Raw genomic sequence first — 27,963 nt, forward strand, 5'->3', positions numbered from 1 at the left:
TCCTGTGGTAAATATACTGTGAATTCCCTCACTCCGTCTCCAGCCTCCCATGCTCTTTCTCTCAGCTAGTGTATATGGACAGTCCCTTAACTACAACAGTTCTATGCCACTTTAATCCATCCACCTGACCTAATACATACATCTCTAGGAGAGTACAGTGCTAGCTTACAGTATGTGAAGCTGCCACTTTCAAATGGGATCCTTGTTACTGTATGAAATATTCTGTTTTTAATTAATAAAACCAATCAATTTAAAACTGTAACCACTAGGTCCTCAAAAACCTGAATCTGTATTTTCAAAGGAGACTAAAGAATTAAGCAGAACCCTAAACTCAATAGGATTTTGGTACCTTTTCTAGTAGGTTCTCTTGAAACTTCTAGACAGACTAACAATTCCTCAATTTTCTCTCTACAAGGTAGGGGAAGTTCATACTCACTGTGATACTGTCAAATTGCAGTGTCAATGCTGGAACATTTTTAATGCCTGGCACTGTGAAAGGAGTGTAATTTAAAGGAAATATGCAATAGCTTTCCAGCAAACCAGTGTTTTTAGCATAGATTAATTTAAAGCTACTAAGACTAACACATCACTAGACCAGGATCTTATAATGGTTTACCACATACAGCACAGGCTGTAGAAGGAGATGATGGCACTGCTTAGCAGAAACACACCTGTACTTCATTATTTATCAGTCAATGTTTGCTTGTTTGTTTCTGCATCTGTATGACATTTTAAAGAGATGGGTCAGATCTTCAGATGGTATAAATCCATGCACTTCATTGGACCCAGCCCAACTTATCCCGTGAGGACCTAAGCCCTACACATTTTCTATAGCCACTCAACTAAAAGCATTACCTCTTTTAAATATGAATTATCGTCCTGTCATTAGTATTATTGTCTATCATTATCATTTCTGTCACAGTTAGTTGCCCTTCTGCATACATATCCATGTGCCCTCCTACAGCTTTCAGAAGAAAGACATGCAACAAAAGAGTTTACATATAAACTGTTGATATTACTACCATACCATCATGTTTCTGGTACAATGGGATTATCTCAATACCTTCTTATCCTGTATTGCATTCACCAGGACTAATTGTTTATGTAAACAGGCACATGTTACTTTTAGAATCAGGGCCTTAGGAAGCATGTTACTGGGCAATAATCTTATGATGTAACCACGAACTTTGATTGTCTGTTTAATATCTCAGATGTTTCAGTTTGCATTTCATTAAAACTTGGCAAAAGGTTATCAGCTCAGATCCAAAATGCTCAAAAATTGTTCTAATATGTAAAGTAACTTTTGATTTATGGAGTGACAAAAAATGTAAATTTCTAAGCATTTCAGCTGATTTTTTGCCAAACTTTAAACTAAAATGATTTTTTTAAGTGAAATGTTCTTTATATAATTATTTTCTTCACTGGGAGGTAAGGATTTTCATAGATGACTTTTATTTACCTGAATTTACAGATAATTCTTAAAATATAATTGCTTTCTAAGAAACAAGTAAGATGTCTCTATTGATGATAGCAAAAAGAATTTCTACATTAAGAATCAGCTTAATTCAAAGATGCGAAGGCAGTGCTATTTTTACTGTGGAAGAACAGTTTGTGAAATACTGAAGATATTGTATTCCATTCAAAGGGCTTATTCATTAGAGAATATGACAAATCCATGTTATGTAATGCTTCCTAGAAGATACAATACAGTACGTCTACATAATATTGCAATACTATAGTAAATGTACCTTTTCAACCATTTGAATTGTAAGGATATTAGAGCTACTACATCTTATGTTTACTGTTGAAAATACAGTTGAAATTAATTTGATGCAGACAGTGTATACATAATTACAATTTTACAAAAAAACCCTTATTTTCACATAATCAAAATCAGAAATTAGTGTTTCTTTTAGCCAATATTTTTTGTAAATTTAGCTAGAAAAAATAAACAGTTAAAAGCTTAATTTCCACCACCTAAATTTAATTTAATTCTCAGCATGTTTTTAAAAATATTATGCATTTTTTATAAAGTATATCATTGCTTTTATTTTATACCTAGAACATGTAATGGAGTCTCTTGTGTTTAATCATCTTACTTAAAGGTTTGAATTTTTTTAGTTGCATCAGCTAGCGGCACAGGCAGCCTTTGCATGTGGCACATAGCCGATTGGGGAGGGAACAGGCAGTGCAATGACAGATAGGGCAAAAAGGGAAAACAGAGCTGCAAATTGAGCTGGGAGTACAGGACAGGTAGCAGAAAGCAGAGCATCAGATTGAGCAGGGGAAGGGAACTGGAATGGCACTGGGGAAAGTGCAGGACTAAGAAGTGTGTGGGTTGAATGTGTGGCACGGCTGCCAAAAAGGTTGATTTCTAGTGAGCGAGCGTATCATTTTCTACAAAAAAGATTTGTGTTGGGGGGTAGATTACATTTTGATATTTAATATTTCTGGAAAGTTTGTGGATTTTAGAGAGAAAATATAGCTCAATGCAGATATGTGACTTTTCTATTATTGCATGATGAGACATCATATGGATGTGACATGTGGATAAAATTCTTCTACTATACTCAGTTACAGGTGTGAGGTCCAAGAAAGCAAATCATTCTCCATGTACATATTGGCATTTATCACCTGTGTAAGGCTTGAAGAATTTCATTCAGAAAAATTCCAACATTTTGAAACATCTTTCCATTTCTAATCCAAACACAATATCAAAACATAGAAAATTTCACAATGCAAAACATTCTAAAAGATTGGTATTGGGAATGTTAGAGTGGGAAAAAAATGTGTTTTCAACTGAAACAAAATATTTCCTTTTTTTGATTTGAAAGAAGTATTTTTATTTGAAATAAGGTTTTTCACTTTGATTACCCAGTCATGAATTTTTCCATCCAAAATTTCAAGTTTGAAAACCTTTGTTTCCAGTGGGGAAACTTGATGATTGAAAAGTGTTAACCATCCCTCTGAAGCACAAGTACTTATTGACACTACAGTCTGGATGCTGTTAAACCAACCTGGTTTAGCAGGTGGTTATAGTATAGTTCCTAGGTCTTTTTCTTTTAACATCCACAGGGAAAATTATATTTGTCCAATTGTTAGTGTACAGCAGAAGACAAGAACTATCCTAGCTTTGGAGTCTGGCTTCACAGCTCTCTTTCTCTGCTGCATGGAGATGTCAACAGTGCATTATCTTGAGGTGACAAAAGACAGCAAGAGGAAACAGGGACACGAAAGCACATGTATTTCAAAGGAATTACTGTTTCCAAGCAGGTCAATAGCCAGCTGAGCAAGTGTGTATGGGAGCATACAAGGCACACAATGTGCAGAGCTGATGTTCCACACCCATTTTCTATGAATACTCATTTGAACTTTTGCAGAAAGAAGTGTGTTTATGGATATTTATGCTTTTTCATTATAAAGGATCCTAGGGAATTTTATTTGGAAAGGTCTGCAATACCAGATGCTATTTCATACGTTTTAAAAGAATTTAGTTGTTGCAAAATCTAGAACAAATACAAAGAAGTCTGTGTTTTCTGATTTACTTTCCTGTCTTCTAGCCATTCCTTCTACCCCTGGGAGATGGCAGGAGTGAAAGACTATCCTTCTTACCTGCATTAGGTTGGGGAGGAAAAGGACCAAATAAACTTTTGGAAGCAGGGATGGATCCAAAGGTGGTAGGTACAGTGGCATGGTCGCACCCTCTTTTCAGAACCCTGTGGAAGCAATGTCCAGGGAGTTTTTTAAGGTCCAAAATTCCTCCCTCCCTTCCTCTCCATGCTAAGTAGTATGTGTCTCCACCGCTTCCTTCCAAGTTGTCCTCTTTCCTGCCTGCTGCTACCTCTATCTCTACCATCTCCAACTGCTCCAGTGGCAGGGAGAGTTTTAAAGCTGCTCCTGCCCTACTCCAGCTGGGCCATGTGGGAAGCTGGGTTTAGTCAGAGACAGTGATAGCAGCAGCAGCAGATGGGTTCCTCCTCCCTGCCTGATCCTCCCTGGGTGTGCTCCATGAGCCCAGGAACAGACTCAGGGAGGAAGAAGCTACTTGCCACCACCACTGCTGTTCTGGGCTGAGCCTAGATCCCTGCATAGCCTGGCTGAAGTGGGGTAGATTCATAGATGTTAGATGTTAGGGTCGGAAGGGACCTCAATAGATCATCGAGTCCGACCCCCTGCATAAGCAGGAAAGAGTGCTGGGTCTAGATGACCCCAGCTAGATGCTCATCTAACCTCCTCTTGAAGACCCCCAGGGTAGGGGAGAGCACCACCTCCCTTGGGAGCCCGTTTCAGACCTTGGCCACTCGAACTGTGAAGAAGTTCTTCCTAATGTCCAATCTAAATCTGCTCTCTGCTAGCTTGTGGCCATTATTTCTTGTAACCCGTGGGGGCGCCTTGGTGAATAAATCCTCCCCAATTCCCTTCTGTGGCCCCGTGATGAACTTGTAGGCAGCCACAAGGTCGCCTCTCAACCTTCTCTTGAGGAGGCTGAAAAGGTCCAGGTTCTCTAGTCTTGCCTCGTAGGGCTTGGTCTGCAAGCCCTTAACCATACGAGTGGCCCTTCTCTGGACTCTCTCCAGGTTATCCGCATCCCTCTTGAAGTGTGGCGCCCAGAATTGCATGCAGTACTCCAACTGCGGTCTGACCAGCGCCCGATAGAGGGGAAGTATCACCTCCTTGGATCTATTCGTCATGCATCTGCTGATGCACGATAAAGTGCCATTGGCTTTTCTGATGGCTTCGTCACACTGCCGACTCATGTTCATCTTGGAGTCCACTAGGACTCCAAGGTCCCTTTCCACTTCCGTGCCACCCAGCAGGTCATTCCCTAGGCTGTAGGTGTGCCGGACATTTTTCCTCCCTAGGTGCAGCACTTTGCATTTCTCCTTGTTGAACTGCATTCTGTTGTTTTCTGCCCACTTGTCCAACCTGTCCAGGTCTGCTTGCAGCTGTTCCCTGCCCTCCGGCGTGTCCACTTCTCCCCATAGCTTTGTGTCATCTGCAAACTTGGACAGAGTACATTTGACTCCCTCGTCCAAGTCACTGATGAAGACATTAAAGAGTATCGGTCCAAGGACCGAACCCTGCGGGACCCCACTGCCCACACCCTTCCAGGTCGAGACCGATCCATCCACCACGACTCTCTGGGTATGACCCTCCAGCCAATTCGCCACCCACTGGACTGTGTAGTCATCCAAGTCACAGCCTCTTAACTTGTTCACCAGTATGGGGTGGGATACTGTATTGAAGGCCTTCCTGAAGTCTAAGTATACGACATCCACCCCTCCTCCTGTGTCCAGGCGTTTCGTAACCTGGGCATGAAAAGAAACTAGATTGGTCAGGCACGATCTGCCTACCATGAACCCGTGCTGATTTCTCCTCAGCATAATTTGTCCTGCCGGGCTCTCACAAATGTGAGCCTTGATAATTTTTTCAAAGACTTTGCCAAGGATGGAGGTGAGACTGACTGGCCTATAGTTGCCCGGGTCCTCCTTCCTCCCCTTTTTGAAAATGGGGACCACGTTGGCCCTTTTCCAGTCCTCCGGGACTTTGCCCGTGCGCCACGAGCGTTCAAATATTCCCACCAGTGGCTCTGCAATGATGTCGGCCAGTGCCTTCAGCACCCTCGGATGGAGCTCATCCGGGCCTGCCGACTTAAAGGCATCCAGCTCTTCCAAGTGACTCTGCACCGTCTCAGGGTCTACGCATGGAAGTCTGGCACCTTGCTGCTGCCTCTCTACAACCCCAGTGAGAGACTTGTCGTACCCCTCACTTAGGAACACTGAGGCAAAGAACTCGTTGAGGAGTTCAGCCTTGTCCCCCCTGTCTGTCACCAATTGTTTCTGCCCATTTAGCAGGGGTCGTATTCCTCCCTGGGCCTTCCTTTTACTCCCTATATATCTAAAAAACAATTTCTTGTTGTCTTTTACTTGGGTTGCCATCCTCAGCTCCATGGTAGCTTGGCCTGTCTAACTGCCTCCCTGGGTAGGAGCAGCTAGGGAGCTCCTGTCACCCCTGGGATAGCTGGGGACAGTGGCAGTGGTGGGCATGGGAGGGGGCAAATAGGATGGGAAGGAGCACTGCTGAACATGGAGGGGAATCGAGTGGGTGCCAAGAGTAGACAGGGCAGAGAGTCTTACCTGATTCAGGATCTTAAAGTCTCTGGCTCGTACTCCTATGGCATGGTCTGCTTGTTCCAGTGGGAGGCAGTGGGGGGCTGGGGAGGGGGAGCTGGGAGGTCCAGGGCAGGTACAGCCAGTACCTCTAACTCCCGTCAGTGTTCCTTCACCCCCCTTACAAAATCCTGGATCTGCCCATGTTTGAAAGGGAGGAGGCAGATTGGGTGCCTTGAATGAGAAATTTCTTCTTCCCCAGAAGATGCTGCTGTTCCACCTCCAAAGACAGTCCTTAGACAGTTCCTGCTTGCCATGCTCTTGTCTCCTAAATCCTCACTTCATCATCTAGAGACAGATGGTAGCCATCATCTGGGTAGCTCTAAAGAAGCAAAGTTTTCCCAAGACATGAAGGGGGAGAGGAGTGCGAGTTCTGCTCATTGCCCCTCAGAACACTGACGCATCTTGAGTCCTGAAGAGCTACTGAAAAAGAAAAGAGAATCCATTTAAAATACTGCAGAATACTCTTCTCCTTATATGAGATTTTTTAAGTGTGAGCATGTGTGAGAGAGGAAGAGGAAATAATTGATAAAGCAATTACTTTGCTGCATTAACAAAAATAGAAAAAAAGAATGAACAACTCCGCAAACACAAACAAATTAGTGGAATAAGCAATATTTAGACCCTGATTGTGAATTTATTTATGTGCTTAACTTAAACTGTTATAAGTTAGTACTCGCCACTTAACAGTCAACACAATATATTTTTGCAGAATCAAAGCTACTAGGATGTTTTGTAAAAATAGTCTAAGTTTTGGTGACACAAATCACACATCTACAGTTTCTTATCACCTGCAGAGAAAACAAACAATCTCTCAGACCCAAACATTCTGCCCAATATTTTTCCTTTATGGTTCTTATATTTTTGACTCCGCAACAAAATGGGTACAATATGTGCTTTATGACCTGAGTAAAAAGGATCTAAAAACTGTAAAAATTTTTTGTCTTTCAGGGTTGTGGAGGTTAGTTATAGATAAGCAGAAATGAGATCTTTAGTTAAAAGTTCAGGACTTGGAATTTTAAATACCATATAACCCCCATGGCTTCTGGTTCCAGGTCTTTTCCAAAGCCAGATGAAACCTTTTTTTTCCCATTGAGTTTGTGTGTGGCTGGCTATGTCAGGATAATGGCTGAGATAATGTCTCAGGTAAGATTTTCACCTGGTCTGAAATCAGATGCAATCATAGGAGATTACCCTGAGGTGAGGTCAAAATCTCATAAGTATATTTCCTTGAATCTGAAGCCAAACAAAATTGTAACTGATACTTGGTCCCCAACTGTCTGCCTAAAGCTAATCCCAACCTAAACACTACCTGCTTGGTTTATCTCTAATACAAAACATACTGGTGAGATGTAGATGTAAAAAATCTAATGAATTGATCTCATAGGATAATGCATCTACATATAGCTGTCCAAACTGATAATCTCTTAGAGAGGACTTTTTATTTAATTATCTGGCAGAGTCTTTATTAAGACAGGGTGAGTACCAAGTTATTATTTAAATTATTTCATAAACAAAAGAAATACAGTTTTTAAAAAGATTTTTTATGCTTGTCCCCTATATTTGTGTTAATTATAAGTACACTGCATCCAAGTACTGATATAACTTTATTGTATAGAAGTCTTCAAGAAAAACAGTATTTATTGTGAAAGATGATTGCAGTTTCAATAGCAACTCCCTCTTATTACTTAAAAAACATATATTTAGCCAGATACCATGAGCACTAAGTTTAGTTCACTTGGCAGCACTTTAACCAGCTCTTTTATAATCTTTGTATTTAAAATCCCAAATAAGCCATAATTCACTGGACATGCTGAGCAGTGACTATACATATCCTGTGTTTTAACATAAAAGTATAAAATTACAGAGATATGATCAATTATTTTCAAAAATGTAAATGCACGGAAATGGTGTAGAAGAGAACCACACTGGTCTTCATTACATCTGAAAACAGAAATTGCTGGGAACCAGGGAAAAAAATGATCTTAAAAGAATTGGTTCCTGCGGGGAAATGGCTTTCCTACTAGCTGCACTGAATGATTTCAAAAGAAAGTGGCTAACGCAGCATTTCCTAATAACAAGCCAATGGTGTTTCATACTCTTTCATCTTTCAAATTACAAATGTAAAATAAATGTACTCTGTTTTATCATGGAACTCCTTGTTGGAACCCAGGCTTCTCTTCTAGGACAGTGTATAATACATAATCCTAGCACTCCCTCTATTGTAATTGATATTCTCTTTTGGGTGACATTGGAAAGAGGTAGCCAAAGACTGTGTTAACTTTCATCTGGTGGTGAAGTCAGATATGGTTATTGATTAACAAATAGCTGGGAAGAAGTTTAGAAGAGTTGTGGGGCACTGATATGGAAAAGCTATAATTTATGATTTTCCCTTTCTCCTTCACAATGAGAAATTCTTTTATAAATGTCATCTTTGAATTCACTTAAGAGCTGGCTCTTTTCAGTCCATAACTTGATTCAAGTGGAACCAATCCCAGGTATAGTAAATCAGTAAATTGTTAATTGCTCCCCACACTAGTTGGCCAGGATATGATGTTCTAAGGGGGAAAAAACCAACCCCCCCCAAAAAACCCCAGACGAACCCTCTATATTCCCAAGGCAGGAATTTAGAACTTCCAGAATTTACAGTGCCCCTAAGGGACCAAATTCTGTTCTGGGCAGCATGCTAGAACAGTGCATCTAAAATCCTAGTCCCACTGAAGTCAATGGCAAAAGTACTACAGTATTAGCTTTAACAGAGCTAGACTTCTGCTCCAGGAGTTTTAGTTCATGCTGAGTAGAAGCTGCCTGCTGTTGATAGTCAATTACTTTAATACCAGTGTTTAGTGCCAGTTGCAGAAGCTCTGCAACATGTGATAAAATAAAAACTTATAATTATAGCTGGGATGTTAATAATGAAGAGGTAAGCTTCTAATGTGCAGCAACCAATTGACTGACAGCTTAGATAAACTGTGCCTATTGTTGGAATATGGATATGTTGAAATACTAGTCTACCTGAAGAGAATTTTGATCAGTTTGAAAAAATATACTAATCCTGATCAACAGGAGTTTGATGTCAATGGGAGCAGAGTAAGACCAACATGGAGCACTTGTGAAAATCCTCACGTTTGGTGGCTGTAGTGTGAGTACTGTCAAGCTGTGCCAGGGAAAGTGAAATTCTTCTCTTGTTGTTAACAAGCAAGAAAGTAAACCACATTAAGGTTTCTCTAAATTCTGAAGAGTGCAATAAACTGAGAAAATGGTGTTAACGTTCACTCTGGGGCTTCTTAAATACAGATGATGTAATGATTTAAATTAAACTTGTTCATTTAAACTATTATGATTTTATTCAGTGACCCTCTTGCACTAGTCTAAAACTGATTATCAGTTTAGTTGGTGCTCAAAAATGTGCCTATGCAAGTTAGATATAATCCAGGTTTAAAGTGAAATGAATATCTATACATGGTAGATAATATGCAAACATTCAAATTACCTGACTCAGGATAAGCAGTTTACTTTGAGCCACCTACACTTGAGTCAGGTTCTGCTGCATGCAGACATTTGCATGGGCAGCCAGAGGTAAGTAAACCAGGGGTCTGGGAGCACTGGGCAGAAGCTCTGGCCAGGCAAACAGAGGAATTTTTCCCTACCTGCTCCTGTGAGACAGACAGCATACGCAACCACAAGACAGTAACGCCCCAGGAAGCAGGAGGAGGCAGGGGGAAACCGGGGGAAGCCTGGGGGCTGGGGGAAGCGTGGAATGGGAGGGGATGGATTGTTACCTTATGGTCCTCCAGGCCCTTACTGGCCTGCAGTGTAACTGCTCCAAGCTTGAGCTAGCACTAGCACTGATCAACGTTTGTGCAGCTCACAGGGTAAGATGTAACAAGACACTAACTTTAGACTGGGTGGGCCATTTTTAAGGCAACTTAAGCGTGAACACTTGCACACTCAGTCATCTAAATCACCTTAAGCTTGGTTAGGATGATTTAAATGTTTGTACATACCCCTATTTGTGGAACCCTGTTGTGCTATTTCTTAAATGCCACACCTTAATCTCAAGCACACCTTCCCTTCCCTGGGACCTAGTGCTAGAGATGAACAGTTATAACACTGATAGCATATGCCAATTTGTGCTACATACAGTTATAACACTGATAGCATATGCCAATTTGTGTTACATACCAGACAAGGAAGGAAGTGACCTTTGGTGGGGAGCCCACTTCTGCCATTCTTTGATGGCCTTACAGGGTTTCTGGAACAAGGTGAGAATCCTCTCCAGCTGAATAAACTGTCCACTGCCAATTTGTCTTGGTCCTTAGCTTAAGGACATTGCTTAAAGTGCTTTACAGTGCTCAGTGTACACAAGAAAGGGTGACAGTACACAGAAATAAAGTGTAGGCACCTTAAATATACTGGCTATACTTCTTAGTACAAAACGGCTTTTCTGCTGATGGATATTTTCTACACTGTTTGTCAAACAGTAGGTTCATGGCTTAGTCAGGGACAAAGTTATTAAGGACATAAAACGCCATCTGGATGATGCTAATAAACATAAAACCTAACCTTCAGATACACTGCTGCAGTGACCAGACTCTACCAGACCAGATTACCCTTTGTTTGTGTTAAAATCTGAGCCCTGTTCTAATTCTTTTGGCTACCCCTACCCTTGTGTATTTTACTGTGAAAACATAAAGGGTGGTTATTCCAATAAGACAACTTAGTGACCCATCCCTGCCATCTTACTGGAACACTGTCCTAAAAGGATTGGTTTCCCAGTATAGCGTTTTTGTTTTTGAGATTTTTTTTCTCATGGTTTCTAAATAGTTAGTGGTTTGTTTTAAACTTTTATTTAGGATTTCTGCTTGTAAGTATACTTGGTAATTCATGTGGTGAGAGGAAAAAATACCCTCATGACCACTAAAATGTTTAAAAAAAACCTACTGGTACATTTCTAAACCTGCTTTTATAAGAAAATGGTAGGATTTTCCATTAAAAATTCCTTCTTGCACATATGACCTCATTAGTCACTAAGGACTATAGCCTGAATAGTACTTTACTAATAGTACTTTACTTCATGAGTACTCCCATTGAAATCAATCAGACCACTCACAGATGAAAATGCTACTGAGGAGGAACAACAATGCTCAGATCTGGCACTAGAAATGGCTGAAGCATTTTGACAGATCTATCACACTACGCAAGTCTCTTGAAATCATAATTTTTGTAGGGAACATTTGATGAAATCTTCAATGGAAAAATACTTATATTAGTCTTTTGAATTTCTTGTTTCATTTTGACAACTTTGTTTTGACTATTGTATTGTATCATATTATATTATATCATATCATAAATCATATGCTTAAAATTGAAATTTTATATCATACTATAATGCTTCAGTACTATTGAAGCCAAGAGTTGGGATTTCTGTTGTGCAGTAAATTTGAAAATACTAACTTTTGATTTGGAACTTGCTCAAATTTCAGAATGTCAATATTACCTTCAAAAGGGGTTTTCTGTTTTCCAACCAGATTTATTAAGCTTTTAAATTTAAGTTGGAAGTATATAAAACTCCATCTAAGTTTTGCAAAAGATTCATCAAAACTCAGGAACCTTTTAACAGACCAGGGCTGATAATTAGCCATGCATTTTGTCACGCAACAGTAAATCTATCAATTATGATTGTATCAGTACTCTCCTTGGAAATGTCGGTGAACTATTTATACAGTGCACATATGGTATCTTGGGCCTATTTGGGTCTATTAAATGAACTCCTCCAGTTTCTCAAACTCTTCATTAAAATTTGTATCTGATGTCCACAGGACTTAGTTACATAGTAGCGATCTCATGTTTTAATTCTAATCTCTCTGTTTCTATCACCAAATTATCTTGTGAACTGAAAATTAATAGATGTCCAACTTACTTTCTGGTTGATAATCCAATCATCATCTTTTGTCGAAATGTCATTGACTAGTCCTATGGAGTGCTCTGGAGAGACAGAACACTGCTTGTGACACTGTTGCCACCCTCTTTGTTCATGGCATGCAATCCATAAAGGCCACGTACAGACTTTATACTTTTACTGGTATAAGTGATCAGAAACACAAAACTGGTCTATACCCATAATAGAACAGAAATTCAGTACACGTAAACTTGGTTTAAAAATGATGACACCTGATCTAAGATTTTTGCCCCTCTCCCTTCCCCACCCCACCAAGGATAGATGTGTGCTGTGTTTGCTAACATGCTGCTTACTAAAATATATCATTTACAGACAACCGTGTTACTTAGATTGATTTCAACTCAGGCATTTTTGAATGGCTGTACAAAGCCAAAGTTTCATCTGATAGGCACTGTCTGGGTTTATCTTGTTTGTCACAGCATATTCAGGTCGATATTCTTCTTTTTGTGGACTCTGGCTTTGAATGCTGCAATGTTTTCATTTGTATATTGTATTTCTTATCGTGTCCTTGATGTCAGAGTGCTGTTCATCCACCCTGTGCTGCAGTTTGGAGTGGATTTCTTCTGGTTGGCTAATTTTAATTGTCTTGTCAAGGGTTAATTCTGGGTCTTCTGATAGTCTCTCTCTGGAATTTTGTCTCTATTCCCAATCACAATTTGGACTGTTATCAGAGACCATCTGAAGATAAGCCCCCTACAACTGTAAAACCGACCCTTCAGCTATAGATCTGTCCCAAATTCTTCTGTAGTTTCACCTTTCTTGTGCATTCTCTAATTAAAAGAATCTCTCTCACATTTAATTTTTAAAATTAGTTCAGTATGCTTCAAATTTATGTAAAACGTATGTCTACACATGTGTTAAGGCGCTTTTTCTAATGTGCATTAAATTTAGTACTTCCAATCTAGGTACTAAAGAAATGCACATTAGGCTGCCTTCATGCACAGTAATGTATGCACATAGTTTTAAAGTGACACTTAATGTGCAGTAGTCTATTTTACTGTGCATTAGTATAATTGTATGGCTTTATACGTGATGCTTTAATGCTCAGTAAAATAGGCTATTGCACATTAAGTGCATGTGTAGATGTGCCCACAGCTTCATAGTTAGTGCACTGTGGTTGATTTGACTGAAAAACTATTAAGCATACCTAGTGCATAAAAAGCATCTATTATCAGAAATAAGGCTGTTTTTCTTTTGCCTACATCCTTTGCTTGCAGACAGAGTGGTATGATGTTAAAGCCTTCTCCAGTTGTCTTCTATATTTGGTACTGGAAAGGATTTTAACTGTTTTTTTCTTTTGAAGATATTTTCTTAGTTAATTCTACCCTTAGTACAACATGCTACTTCATTTGGTATCTGAGTTCTAACTGATTGGAGCTGCATTACATAATCCTTTGAATAACATAACAATGAGTTTCAACCAACTCATGCCAGAGTTTCTAAGAGGTACATTCTCCTCATAACTCCTCCCCTCTTCTTACACCCTGAGGTCATCTCCTTTACTTCCTCTCAATCTTCTGCAGTACTTGGGGAAAAAAGGATAGCTCAGTGATGTTTGTTCTTTGTTCTGCCAAAGTCTTTTCATGCAGTTGGTTGGTACTTCCAGGTTTTTGGAGGAAGTCAGTCAGTCTACTCCTCCACATTGTGTAGATATGAATGTCCTCCATAGGTTCTCTAGTAACAGATCCTGAAAGATTCCGAATAGATTAATAACAGCACAACAAAATCTTTGATGACCCAGGGTGCAAACAAATGTTTCTATTGGTAGAATCACAGTTCTCCAGGTAAAGTAATGACCCATATTGATGGCTAGGTCTGGGGCCACTTCAGGATCGAGGGGCTGACAAGGGTTGGGAAGAAAAAGTAGATCCTGGCACAGATTAACTGTGGGCTGGGGGGACAGATGGGCATGTGTGCATGTGCACATCCACTGCCCCCAGCCCCAGCAGGTCAATCTGTGGGGGAGGGAAGAGATGGGGGCCAGATTGAGGTCTTTGCAGTGAGAGACTGACCATGCAGCCCAGCCAGAAGCAAGGGAAGGTAAGTAGGACCCCAGTCCAGCCAAGTGATGGGAGGATTGGAGCCCAGGGGGCTCCTCCAGGGGAACAGGGGTGTGGGGACTCCCTCCCCAACTCTGTGGGGGAAGAGGTGGCAGAAGCAGCTGCTGCTGTGCCTGGAGACCCGCTGCAGCTGGACACGTGTGGGACTGTGTGGGGGCAACCCCGGCCCAGCCAGGTCTGGGAAAATTTAGTCATCCAGGGACTCATGGGGGGGCTCCTGCTGCTTGGTGCAGCCCAGTGGAGGCCCCAGGGGCCCTTGGTCCCCCCCCTCAACTGTGCTTGGGGAGCAGCAATCAGCCCGCAGCAGCAGCCAGGTCATCCCAACTCCAGGCTGTGCCCAGCAGTGGGAAGTCCCCCCACGTGCCCCTGGGCCATGGAGAATCCTAAACCTGGCCAGGCTGGAGCCCTACCCCACTTCTGTGCTGCTGCACTGAGCTGTGCCCACCCAGCAGCTAGAGGAATGTGGCCTCTGGCCCCAGCCTGGCCAGGTCTGGAAGTCTCCATGACCCAGGGGCGCACGGCAAAAGGGAGCACCTGCTGCTCAGTGGAGGCCTCAGGGGGCCTGTGTACCACCCCCCACACCTGTGCTCTGTGTGCAGCGGGCAGCCTGCAGGAGCCTCCTCCAGGAGTACAGGTGGGGGAGGGGGCACTTCTGTAGATCTGAATACTAATGCCTATCCTTTACTTGTGCATACAACAATCTAATGAATGTATAATTTTGAAACTATCCAAAATGCCATAAATATATACCTTGGGTTTTTAAAATCTGCTTAGCTTCATCTCAGAAATTAACTTGATTAAAATAAATAAAAAGCAATATTGTTACAGGCTGCATCTACACAAGACACTAACTGTGCCGTAGCCTAATAATAACACTACTCAGTAGCATGCCAGGCAAAAATCATGTTAATATGGTACTACACCGTAGTATTAGGCTACTGCACAATAAGTGCCATTAATGACCCATGTGCCAGCACTACTGTGCAGTAGTGCAAGTTACTGCTCATTTATTTAGTACTTGGTTATCCAAGTACTAAACTTGATGCTCAGTAACTATGGCATATTAATAATGAATGTGTAGACATGCCCACAGTTTATTAAGCTAAAATATAATACCACCACCAACAAAAAAGACTGGTTACTTAAGTTAATTAGTGACTGGCAAGAGTGGTTGCCATAAACGAGCCAACCTTTGTAACTCATTTCACACAGCTATCATGGCAATTCATTTTCTAAACATAGGAAAAACTGTTGTATTGCAGAAAATGCTTTGTGTAAATTCTGGCAAATGGTCTTATTTCAGTTTTGATCTCTGCATCTCCTCCCACAATATAAAACCATGCAATGCACAAACCTGTGGGCCAGAATCTAATACCTTTACTCACACTCAGTAGAACCTTATTCTACAAGTATTGTCAGTGGAGCCAATGGTACAACTCACAAAGGAAAATACTATTCAACACACATAAGTATCAGAATCTGGCTCATTTTTGACAGCTGTGTACAATAAATAGTTGCAACTTCACCCTTTCCTATGCTAATTGCACAGTCCTCTACACAAATGCAGATTCCAACACCATTCATGGGATTAGATTCAGGGTGATGTACTACTCAACATGAATAAGGTATTATGATCTGACCCAATAGCTAGTTAAATGCCTTTTAAATGCAAGCATACAAAAGCGAGCACGAAATGTTATGTTTTAGAAGGAAGGAAAATATGAACTGCTATCTAATCAGATCCTTCTCCATTTTTTCACATACGTCATAGTATTGTTCACTGTGGGTTTAGAGCAGGCAGGACATTAGAATAGATATGATCTGTCTATCCTCTTTGAAAGTATATATATTCTGACCATATCTAGCAACCTATTCAGCAGTGAAGTAGTTAAATAAGTTAGTCCCTACCAAACAGTATTATTTTTAAACATAAAACACAATTTTCATCATAAAACACTATGAGCCATGCTATGTAAATTGCCCTGCAAGCCATGGCAGTAAAGGCTTGACTACTCAGCAACATCAATACATACCCACAGGCCTGTGCAGTTAGCCTAGCATGGTGAAATTGCAGCCACTGCCACATGTTTGTTTTCCTTTTCTCCATAGTCTCCACATCAAAAAATTTCCTCACTAGTGGAATAAGAGGCATTTCCATTAGGCTTGAATGACAAATGTAAAAATAGTTTTAAAAGCAAAAAATGTAAATTGCTAGTGTTAATGCTATGCAAAACAGTGATTACATTAATTATTCTTATGCACTTTTAAACATGTTCATTGTGTGTGCATAATTATGATATTTACTGTAGATTATGTTTTTGTTAGAGAATTTCAAATGTTTCCCCTCAGAATTCAATTGCAAAGGTCTATTTTCTGGCTAATCATCTGGGCTTGCTAATGTGACACACACACACGTGATTTTCACAGAATACAATGGCTCAAATATGTATTTAAAGAGGCCCCAATCATTTTGTTAGTATTTATACAGGGAAACTGTAAAAGAATAACTACCCTAAAGAATCTGCAATCTAAACATATATAGGATGGGAAAGGTAAAAGAGCTAAGTGATTTGTCCAGTACAGACCTAGAGACAAGCCAGGCATCCTAGCTCCAGTTCACTGTCATAGTCACTAAACTCCACTGCCTCTCCTTTCACATTACTTTTACAACCCAAGATATACAATAATGTGATGTCTGATTCTTTTGTATTACTCCTGCTGGCCTGTATTTGTGATGTGACATTTTTGCTGTAGGCAGGCAGGGACATCATATGTAATTAAATGTAAGAAATCCTAGGGCAGTAAGTGAGCCAAGCCAAGATCTGTTCATTAGGGCTGTGCTTAATTTCATCGAGTGAAAGTGTTTCATTTCAAAGCTGTTTTGATGCGTTTTGAGCTTGAAACAGCAAAATCAAAATGAAACAAAAAGCATCAAAAGAGCTTCGAAACAAAATGAGGGCACTTGAAATGTTTTGAAAGTTTAGAAACCTTTCAAGTTTTGAAGCAGCCCGGTGGTGGGAGGCGGTGGGTGGTGGGCAGCTCCTGCTGCCGGGCTGTGCTCCAATTGGCTCCTCCAGCCCTATGGAATGCAGCCTGGTGGTGAGAGGTGGGCAGAACTGGTGCTGTCCTCCAATCAGCTCTGCCAGCCCCATGGAGCGCAGCCCCGCTCTGCCCACCTCCTGCCACCGGGCTGCACTCCATGGGGCTGGCAGAGCGATCAGAGTGCAACGCTGGCTCTCCCCACCTCCTGCCACTGAGCTGTGCTCTGATCAGCTCCATCAGCCCCACGGAGTGCAGCCTGGTGGCAGGAGGCAGGCAGAGCTCCACTTCACCTCCCACCACAGGGAGGAGATCTATGGGGCTGGCACAGCCGATCAGAACAGAGGTGACTCCCACCACTGGAATGAGCTCTGTAGAGCCCAGTGCTGGGTGCAGACTGCGCCCAGTACAGGTCCCAAGCAGCAGCAGCAGCAGCAGCTTCCTGTCATCTGGCACAGATCCAGGGGCCCACACTCCCGGGAGGAGTCCGGCACAGCCCGGCAGCCCTCCCAGGGGTGTGAGCCCCCAGATCTGTGTCCCAGATGAGAGGAGGCTGAGGCTGCCTCTCCCCCCTGGGACTGGTGCTGGGTGCGGGGTGTGCCCAGCACTGGACAAGATAGCTGCTGCCACAGCCTGAGTCTCCTTTCATCCAGTGCATAGATCTAGGGGCTTGCATCCCTGGAAGGGCTGTCAGGCTGTGCCAGACTCCTACCAGGGATGCGAGCCCCCAGATCTGTGTGCCACATGAGGGGAGGCTGCTGCTGCTTCCTGGGACAGGTGGCATCAGCAATTTTCTCCAGTGCTGGGCGCAGCCTATGCTCAGCACCAGTCCCAGGTGACAGGGCAGCCTCCTGTCATCTGGGGTGCAGATCTGGGCTCACACACCCCCAGGAGGAATCATTTGCTTTGAAATGAAACAAACTGATGAAATAAAACACTGTCCCTTTGAAATGGCTAAACAGATGTCAAAATGAAAAGATGGTGTTTTGCACAGCCCTACTGTTCATACAGTTTAATAATAATAAGCCATTTAGTAAAATTCCTTACCCTTTTCAATCCATTAACAGATATGCTTCAATATAATGGATGTCACTGGTTTTGGTCTACTAAGCATTTTTAATCTTTAATTTCAAGGATACATTTCCCATTAGTTGTTTCCATATGTAATCTTTGTACCTTCAGGTGAAGGAAAAGCATTGCTGATGTTCTGTAAACAAAAAATACATCCTTATGAAAATTGGCTGCAATTTAATAATTCATTTGGTAATATTCAGAACAAGAAACATAATAATGGGACTCAACTAACTATTCACAGTGTGGGAATATCCATGTTTACTTGCTGATGCTTTTCACAAGATATAAGCCAAACTACAGGAAATCTGTGCTATTATTTATTACAATTAAATAGGCTTCAGTTCTCAGAGGCTCCCACTAAAATCTGTACTCTGGTGAACAAGTCTGTACTAGATTATTTAGTGTCTGGTATTCATAAATATTTCATTGTGGTGTTGGAAAATATTTCTTTTGCTTTGTGATACAAGCCTATTTTTGCATCCTAAATAATTTTTAAGGCCAAGTCCTGCCCTGAAATGGGAGTCTCATGCACACACAGCTGCTGAACTGATTTTGAGACTTGAGCATGGGTTTGCTGGTTGGGACATGATTGAGGTCAGATGGTAGGCTGGGGAAAACAATTGGAAGAAGTAATGAGGAGTCCTTGTGACCCTTAGAAACTGCCTACCTTCTGAACCTGGTGAATTCAAATGAAGCCCTTGAGCAAAGAACTTGTGATTTAACATGGGAAAGGGTTAGCAGCAGGCCTTTTCCAGGGTAGGTTGTTTGTAGGACTGGTCATTTTTTTCTAGTTGTTCAAAAGCTGTTTTTCAGTGGAAAAGATCTATGCCCCTGAACTGTCACAATGAAATGATGCTGTCCCATCCCTCCCCCCCCCCCCCCCCACTCCGCAAAAAAACTAAAAAAATACTGCAGATGCCCTGCAGCTCTGTGGGCTGGATATAAAGGCACTGTGGGACAGGTCCAGCCATGGGTCATAAGTTGCCAACCCTTGTTTTAGAGCACTTGGGGTTTTTCAGAGACGAGGAAATTTTCCACAGAAAGAAGTAGCTTTTGAGACAAATTCTCAATTTGTTATGAATCCAACTTTCTATCAAAGCAACAATCTTGATAACAATGTTTGAACCAGCTCTAATTCCAACTGCAATCCAGGCTCTGTTATGTCAAGCAGTTTCCAGACAGACAATCCCAGTCCCAAAGGGTGTGCAACCTAAACATGGAAGATAGGAAAAAAAGGTGGGAAGGGAAACAAAGGCACAGAAGGATTTATCTAAGATTTTGCAGACAATCAGTGGAGGAGCTGAAAATAAAATCCTCATTTATTTTTTCTCTGTCCAGCTACCTATGTATCATCCCATCCTACTGCCCGCTATTGTAATAGGTAGTATAGATGCTGAAACACAATGAAACTTGATTTCATTCACATAATCAAATATTTTTACTACTGGAAGAGAATGTTGGTAGTTAATACAGTTCAACCCTTTGTATAGGTGGTGATGCTCTAATATTGTTATTGCATATATCTCTAATAGCTGTCTTTAAGGTTTGCTACTAGTGTTTAATTCCACTGCCACTTTGGAGAGATGATTCTATTCCCTGTTTGGGAAAGTGTTCTTTTGTGTTAACGAACCTAATTTCTAATTTAAAATCGTTGTTTCTGTGCTTATTAATGAACATTTATCCCTCTCTTCTGTGTAACATCCCTTTAGATCCTTATACCAAAATTACTTTATAAATATTCTCAGCTTTAAAAGTATTCTGAGCATTGTCTGGCTGGCTATTCTGTCTATCTGGCACAGGTTTTCAAAGATGTAAAGAAGGAAAATAGCATTGTCCATGGTCAATGAAACTACAGAAGATTTTTCGTGGTTTAATCCTGTAGTTATGCCTATCTTTCATAAAACGTAGAAGACTGTTAAAGACTCCTCCATGTGCTGAATAGTTAAGACTCCAGAAGTGGAAACTGTTGATTGAATAAAGTCTTGTGATACTGATTTTACTGGGAATTTTTGTGGAGAGGACACCAGCAATTTTAATAATTTGATTGCATATTTTCAGCAATTTAGTTTTCACTTGGGAAAAATTCTTCTCCACTGGACACAGTGAAAAGAGGTGGAATTTTCTTCTCCTTCCAGCTCAAGCTTACTCTATTAAGCTCTTAAATCCAGGAGTGGGACTCTCCTGGTGTGAATATATTTGCAGTAATGGATTTGTTGGCATCCAGCAGAGCTGAGGGACTACATGGAGTTGCCAATGTATAGATCTGTTTCCCCTCATTCTAGTTTCTCAGTTGACCTTTAATTATTTCACATGGAAGACAAATATCCTTTCTGAACTAGAACTAGATTTTTGCAAACTTTCATTCATTTCTTCCTTTTTCCTGGGGAAAAAAACCTTTATAGTTATTTAAGACCATTAAATTTAAACCTTTTTAAAAATTAGATAATTTTTAATGTTGTGTTTTGAACAGCATTAAGGAAATACACATCTGCCACTATCAATGTGTAGGGATCCTAGTGTTCCTATTGGGACTGGAGAACATTCAGCCATTTCACTAAAGGGAAAATTAGGCTGAGCTCCCTGTCTTTGGATAATCCTTGGGGTTACTATCAGAGCTGGTTGAAAATTGTCCACCAAAATATTTTAAATTAAAAATTGGGTTTTTGACTATACAACAATTTTGGTGAAATATCTGCATTCCATGGAAAATGTTTACTTTTCATTGCCAAACTGGACAACCCAAAACCAAATGCTTGCAAGTGAATTTTTTTCCTCCCAAAATTGAAACTTTAATTCAAATGTGCCTTTGACTCAGGTTGACATCAAACCACATCCTCTTCATCCTCTCTGTTGCTTTAATTTGGATGCTTTCTCTTCGAGGGACAGAGCTGCCCAGCCAGACTATATCTTCCAAATTAGTCAGAGTGGCAACTTTGGTGAACTTAATACAAGTTTGCTTACATCATGAAACTGCCTCCCTCTTTGGTACTGGTAATGAAGAAATAAATATTTCTTTCTGGTTCGTCACCTTTTCCTGCTGTAGCACAAACATCGCTAGAAAAAAGGATTTATCACAATCCAAGAAGTGAAAAAGTAAGTGGGTGTCAATTTCCATTGGTAAATTACTGACATGTTTTTTAAAAGGATTCTGATGTTGGTTCATATTTATGAGAGCGAATCTTAGCATTTCTGTGTCACATCCTAGACAAAAAAAGGGGAAAAAAACCCTTTTGATTGGAAAGAAGGATTTAAAAGTCTCACACCAGTAGCTTTTCAATAAAAAAGTCCTACAAAATATAAATTAGATATAAAAATAGATATAAAAGCCAAGCCTTAGAAATCCAGAAAATTAGGTGCTAGCATTACATGTAAATGAAACATACACTTGGAAATAGAGACATGAACAGTCCCTAACCAAAATAACAATCACATGTCTGTGTTATGCCCATTCTTATCTGACCATCATGCAGAAATGCTGAAGGGAATTAGGACGAGATTTTTCAGGAACCCATGCATGGGGCTAGATTGCATCTGGTCACAGCAAGAGAAGCAAGCAAAATGTTCTTCATGTCCTTGGGATACCATCTCCTCCTCTTCCTATCACCTGATCTCCTTATCTTCTTCTTCTTCCCCTCTCCCTGAGTCTCACTCTTAAGTTAGTACCATACTTTCCCACCATTTCTTTCAATGCTTTCAAAATGGGTCTCTTGAGCATAGGAAATGCCCTGCTTAGAGTGCCAAAAGCTGCTTTTCTGTGTGAAACATGGAGTTCTGGAAAACTACAGTACTACTGTTGAGAATGTGTGGGTGGAACTTAATCACAAGACACTGGGGAAAATTTAAAACATATGTAACTTTTGATTAAGTAGCAAATAAACATCTTTAATCTAGTGGTTTCCAAATTCTGTGAGGAAAAATGTCTTCTCATTACTTAATTTTATGTATACCTATTTATAAACAAATCAATCACGCCACAGAATTTGGGGTTAGAATAGAAGAGTCCTATAAATTAGGATTTCAAGATTCTGTTTTAATGCTTGCATTACAAATAATACCTCTATGACACTGAGAGTGGGAGAACTTTTTGTACCTCAGTATAAATACTGTATTTACCCAAATGCAAGAAAAGATTGAATTTAAGACAACTCCCCAATAATGATATTCTAGACACAGAAAATTTATAAATTTGTTATAATTTTCCATGGATAGAAACTAATTTTGTTTTAAACTCATTCCTCCTTCCCCCCTCCCCAACCTAAGGGGACAAGCAGTGGTGGGGGCAGGCAACAGGGGAGCCAAATGGCCCTGACCCCTGCCTCTTGTTGCCTGTCTTCCTCACTACTTGTCCCACACCTTTCTGCCTCTCCCTGTCCCTCCCAGCAGTTGCTACACTTGCTTTGCCTTCTTCACCCCACCCCTGTTCCCCCACTGCCTGCTCCTCATGATGTTGCTATGTAGCTAGGCAGGAGCTGAAGGCAGCCAGTGCTCCATGCTCCCTGCCATGGGCCACAGTGGGACCCCAATTAGAGCCAGAGCTGCAATGGGAATGTAAGCATTGGTGTTCATGTTGTGGGGGGGAGTGACAAGGAGCAGAGATGGGAGGGGAACAGAAGCTATGAGGGCAGATTGGAGGGGGGGCACAATAGTTATGGCTCTGACTCCTGACTTGGGGGGTCAGAGTTAGGGCCAAAGCCATCCTTTAAGGTGGTTTGGTACTCCCTATACTTGTACCCCCACTATGCTTGTACTCAAATCCAAGATGAGCTGCTTTCCCCACACTTTAAATGGAAAAAAAAATCATCTTGGATTTCAGTAAATATGGTAGAGAATTTGGCGCTTTATTAAATACAAGGAATGCTTGGTAACCTTAAGTTAAATGCTATTTGAATTTCTGTCCCTAACCAGTGAGAAGGTCATTGTTGTTATGTTATATTAATATTAACTTTGTGCAACTATTTACTTGGTTCATCTTTGTTGTGTTGATAATGTGCAGCAGAATATACCTGTTACTGTCTAACAGAAAGTAAATGTCAAGTGAGGCAGAGGGGGGAAAAGAAAGTTGGGCCATGACAGGATTAACGTGATATTCTATAGTGCCATTTCCTCTTGCTGAGAGATACTGATTTCATATTAGTCATCAGGTTCATGACTTCTTTAATATTATTGTGTGATATAATAGAAAATAATAGCATATTGGGACATTTTCCCATTAATGTCCTTGCCTTAGAATGAATGAAAAGCAATGTTAGGGAAATGATTTGTAAATCTGATACATGTTCTCAGTTCACAAAAATGTATTAATTATTAGAAGCACAGGTTTTACATATTTGCCTCTTTTGGCTTCAAGAAAAAAAATATTGTAGGCTGCAAAGATTTCATAATGTTTTTCAAACAATTTAGTATGACCGGGGGAAATCTTAGATGTAAAACCAATATGTTGCAATTGCTTTTGAAATTGCTCTCTTTCTCCTGTACTTATTCCCTATCTTGATCAGAAATATATGGCTAAAGTTAGCTAAACAACTTTAATAAAAAAATGTTAGTGTTCATTATAAATAGAAAGAGTGATCAACCCCTAACATAAATGTTTTCCATCTGAAATGTTATGACTGTCAAAACTTCTGTGAAATTCAGGCCATGCACAAAGCCAGGGTAAATGTTCTTTATGCAGAATACTTAGAGGAGTTGTGAACAGTCATGTCCCTTCCAACTTGTAAGTAACTGTCAAGGCTGCTTCCATGGCCCCTATCCCAATTCCTGGGCTGGAAGGGGAAGGCATAAAATAACCCCTGCATGTTAAGTTTTTGACCAGTGGAACCTATGTCCTATACCTTGTGCATTGCACTAGGGCAAAGTTTAAACATATATGTCAGTGTTAATAGGCTTGGAACCTAATTTCTTAAGTGCCATTTAAAATACTAGAAGAAACCTCTTATGCTCTAGTAGTGTCATATGATATATATGGGTTGGAGTGTTGTAGCTGTGATGGTCCAGGAAAGGCACGGATTTTTCATGATATCTTTTATTGGACCAATTGTGTAGTTGGGAGAGTTCTTGGACAAGCTTTCAGGCTTCTTTAGAAGAGTGCTTTGTGCCCCAAAACATGTCCAAAAATCTCTCCCAACTATGTAGTGGGTCCAGTAGAAGATATTACTGCAAAAAAAAAAAAAAAAAAAAAAAAAAAAATTTGCCTCTCCACCAGATAGCTGAGTCTACACAATAGCTCTGGAATCAAAAGCAGTTTAGCAGTTTTGATGTGATATTGTACTTGTCCAATAGTTCTACTGTGAAGCAGGTCTTATTAGCCAGGCACAGTGCTGCTAATACCACTTCTGGTTTCAGAACTAATGCATGCAGAGCCAGCTTTAGTATTTTGGTATGGTACTGCCTGGCATCATTTAGACTGTGGTATTTGAGCTACCATGTCCTCAGATAGCTTGAGGTTTCTCTGCTTAGTATTATGTTGTGTCATGTGAGCATGAAAAACCATCACTCACCACAAATTTAATTCTGCTCACACAATCCTTCTTTTCACTCACCCACTCTTACAAATGCACTCAATCTTGATACTGTTGATTATGGATGTTTGAGGTAGCAGGTTGGCACACTATAGAAGTATAACAGTAAAACACAGGAGACCACGTAGTTTAATTCAGATTTTTTAAGACTGTTTAAAAGGCTTGTTCTCCTGCCCTGACAGTCGAGTAACAGCTGATGGTTTTTTTATAATACCTAACTCAGGTTTGGCTGCTCGGTTTCAAAATTGCTGTCATAATGACATTTCACTGTGCCCTGGTATAATTGGTACAAGTCCCACAGAGGGAACAAGAAATTTGGGTGTAATCTGCACTATTCAGGTAAGAAGCACTACATGATGAAAATAGAATACAGCCACAATTTAATAATCCTAATCGCAGCTAAATTCAACCTCATCAGTTAGAGAATAACACATTCTCACATGCTTTGTGTCCTTCAACATTTGCATTGTCTGGGAAATTATTTGTATGTAAGATGATTAACCTGACAACGATGTAGATTGTCTGACATCAAGCAGAACAAACACACTGGGATTTTATGATGCTCAAGATGCCAAAAGCAAGGTTCGTAAAGTTTCTAAAAGTTAAAAATCCTCAACTTGCAAATCATTTATAAGAAAAAATAATTTAACACACTTGCTTCTATATAACACTGAAATAAAACTATCATTTCCACTTCTATTCCCTTCAGTGAAAAAACACACTAATAATTAAACTGCACACTAAAACATTTAAAGAAGGGCATATATTGGGCTGAATTCAGAGTGCATGTGTATGGTAGAAGAGGGAAGGGCTTGCTTTACGGTAAGTGAAATATTTCAGCTTTAAAAATGTCAATTGGTCATGGAAGAAAATGATTTGATGCGTTACTTTAAGAGAACACTTGAACATAAGAATTGGCATTTACTGGGTCAGACCATAGGTTCATCTTGTCCTGTTTCCTGTGTCTCACAGTGGAGAAGTGGATACTGAAAGGGAGAGTAAATTGGATCAGACCAGAATTCACCCATGCCCCACTGTTCCTCTCTCACTTGCAGCCTCCAGCATTTAAAAATCTAGGAAGTTGTAGTTCAGAGGCTGTCTCCCTACTGATGCCTTTTTCCTCCCAAAAATTTGTCCACTCTTTTTGACTCTAGCTAAACTGTCAGCTTCCACAGCATCTGGTGTCAATGAGTTCCACGCTTTAGTTACAAGCTGTGTCAAAAAGAACTTCCTTTAGTACGTAGTAAGTTCAAAACTAGCAAGTTTCATTTTGTGACCCCTAGTTCTTGCATTGTCAGAGATACTAAATAATAAATCCCCATTTAATTTCTTTTTGCTATTTAGTATTTTGAAAACCGTTATGTTCCTCCTCAAGCATGTTTTCCAAACAGAACAGGCCTAGCCTCTTTAGTCTCTCCTCATAAGGAAGCCCCTCCATACCAGTAGTCATCCTTGTTGCCCTTTTCTGTACCTTCTCTAGTTCTTCTATATTTTTTTGAGGTAAAGGGACCAGAACTGGGTACAACCTTCAAGGTATGGATGCAGCATGGATTTATAAAGGGGCATAATGACACTTTTGGTTTTGTTCACAATTTCCTATTTAATGATTCCTAACATTTTGTTTGCCTTTTTGACAGCTGCTGAGCACTGAGCCAATGTTTTTAGCAAACTGTCCACAGTGACTCCCAGATCCCTTTCTTGTCTAGTGATAGACGATGTAGACTTATCATACTGTAGGTATACTTCAAGTTATTTTTGCCCAGGTGGATCACTTTACACTTATCTACATTGAATTGCATGTGCCATTTAATACTGGACCAGAATCTCTTCCCACAAACACTCATCTCACCTTACTGAAGTCTACTCTTACATGTAGCCATGCAGTTCCCTCATTTTTGAGGCTAGGTTTTTTTTTCTTCACTCTGGAGAACTTTATCTCAAAATGGATAATGTTTCAGTTCAATATGGAATTCTGCATTTAGCCATTATCCATCTGTAGCATAGGTGGTTGCCTAATAACCTAGATAACATATGCCACAAGTACTTCATAAACTACAAAGCACATTGCTATATTTGTACTGCAGCAAGTTTTAGAAATTCTAGTTTGACTGCTTTTATCACTGTGACAGGGGGGCCTGCCGGGGCCGAACTCTGTGGCCCGCCCGCCTGTCACCGTGACAGCAGGCCTACTCAGGGCCGAGCTCTTCATGGCCCGCCCACCTGTCTCTGGGCAACCGCCCGCTTATCTCGTCTGCCACGCCTTTGATGATAATGAGTTCAATTAAGATGTTAATTAAGCGGGAGGCTGCCCTTCGTACTGCCCCAATGCCAAAGGGGCGCTCTGCGGCTCCGACCTCCCCTAATACCGCAGCCCAAGCCTCGCTGATGGCATCACAGTGTTCTTCCTCACTGGCCCCCGCACTGGGCCCCAGAATCTTCTATGCACGACCCCACTATGGTCTTCTCTACTCAGGCGGCCACTCCGCCATCATCTGGGCTACCTCACCCCCCCGAAGCCTTGTTCCCCTCTCAGGTGTGGTTTCCCCGGAACTTTTGGCTACCTAGCCCTGGCCCACCTCAAGGCCAGTCAGGACCCCAGGCCCCCGGCTCTTGGGCATCCCCCGTGGTGGGCCCCTGGCCCTTTTGACCCTCATTGGTCCTGGCCCCAGCATGGGCCAGTCGAGGGGACTCTCCCCTTCGGGCTGGGTCTCTCTAGCCACTCACTAACAATGGGCCTCACTGTGCCACTACTCCCTTCCTCCTAGGAGCAACCGCGGCACCTCACCCACCTTACTCCCACTCTCGGGGTCCGCCCTCTCTGGGCCCCTCACAACCCTGGCCCTCTCAGCCCTCATCCAACTCAGGGGTCACCCACCCAGTGGTGGTGGGAGCTAGGGGTTAAGGCGCCCCAACCCACCTTTCACCAGGGTGATCACTGGCCTGGCATTTCCTGGGGGCTCCCACACCACTGAGAGCCCCACCAGACCACCCACTCCCAGCAGGGTGCAGTTTCAGGTCATGCCCAGGACCAGGAGCCTCCTTGCCAACCCCTTGCAGCTCCCCCTTACCTCCGGGTTATACACAGCAACCCTACAGCCAAGCAATGTTGCTGCCTAACTTCCTGCAGCCCAACTGCCTAG

The 27,963-nt window shown here is 41.2% G+C and overlaps 1 long non-coding RNA gene across 2 annotated transcripts; it reads right to left on the bottom strand.

Moving 5' to 3' along the window:
* Positions 1-1,927: 1,927 nt before the first annotated feature.
* On the bottom strand, positions 1,928-27,963 carry LOC132250378 (uncharacterized). 2 transcript variants are annotated; one of them, XR_009462075.1, is made up of 5 exons: positions 27,892-27,963; positions 18,279-18,438; positions 16,226-16,325; positions 6,138-6,593; positions 1,928-3,716 (listed from the first exon to the last, which is right to left on the bottom strand). It is a non-coding gene; the product is annotated as an uncharacterized LOC132250378 (long non-coding RNA). The 2 variants fall into 2 exon arrangements; XR_009462074.1 differs by lacking the exons at positions 1,928-3,716; positions 6,138-6,593 and adding an exon at positions 11,529-13,819.

This window comes from Alligator mississippiensis, chromosome 4 (assembly GCF_030867095.1).
Source record: "Alligator mississippiensis isolate rAllMis1 chromosome 4, rAllMis1, whole genome shotgun sequence".
Lineage (NCBI taxonomy): Eukaryota > Metazoa > Chordata > Crocodylia > Alligatoridae > Alligator > Alligator mississippiensis.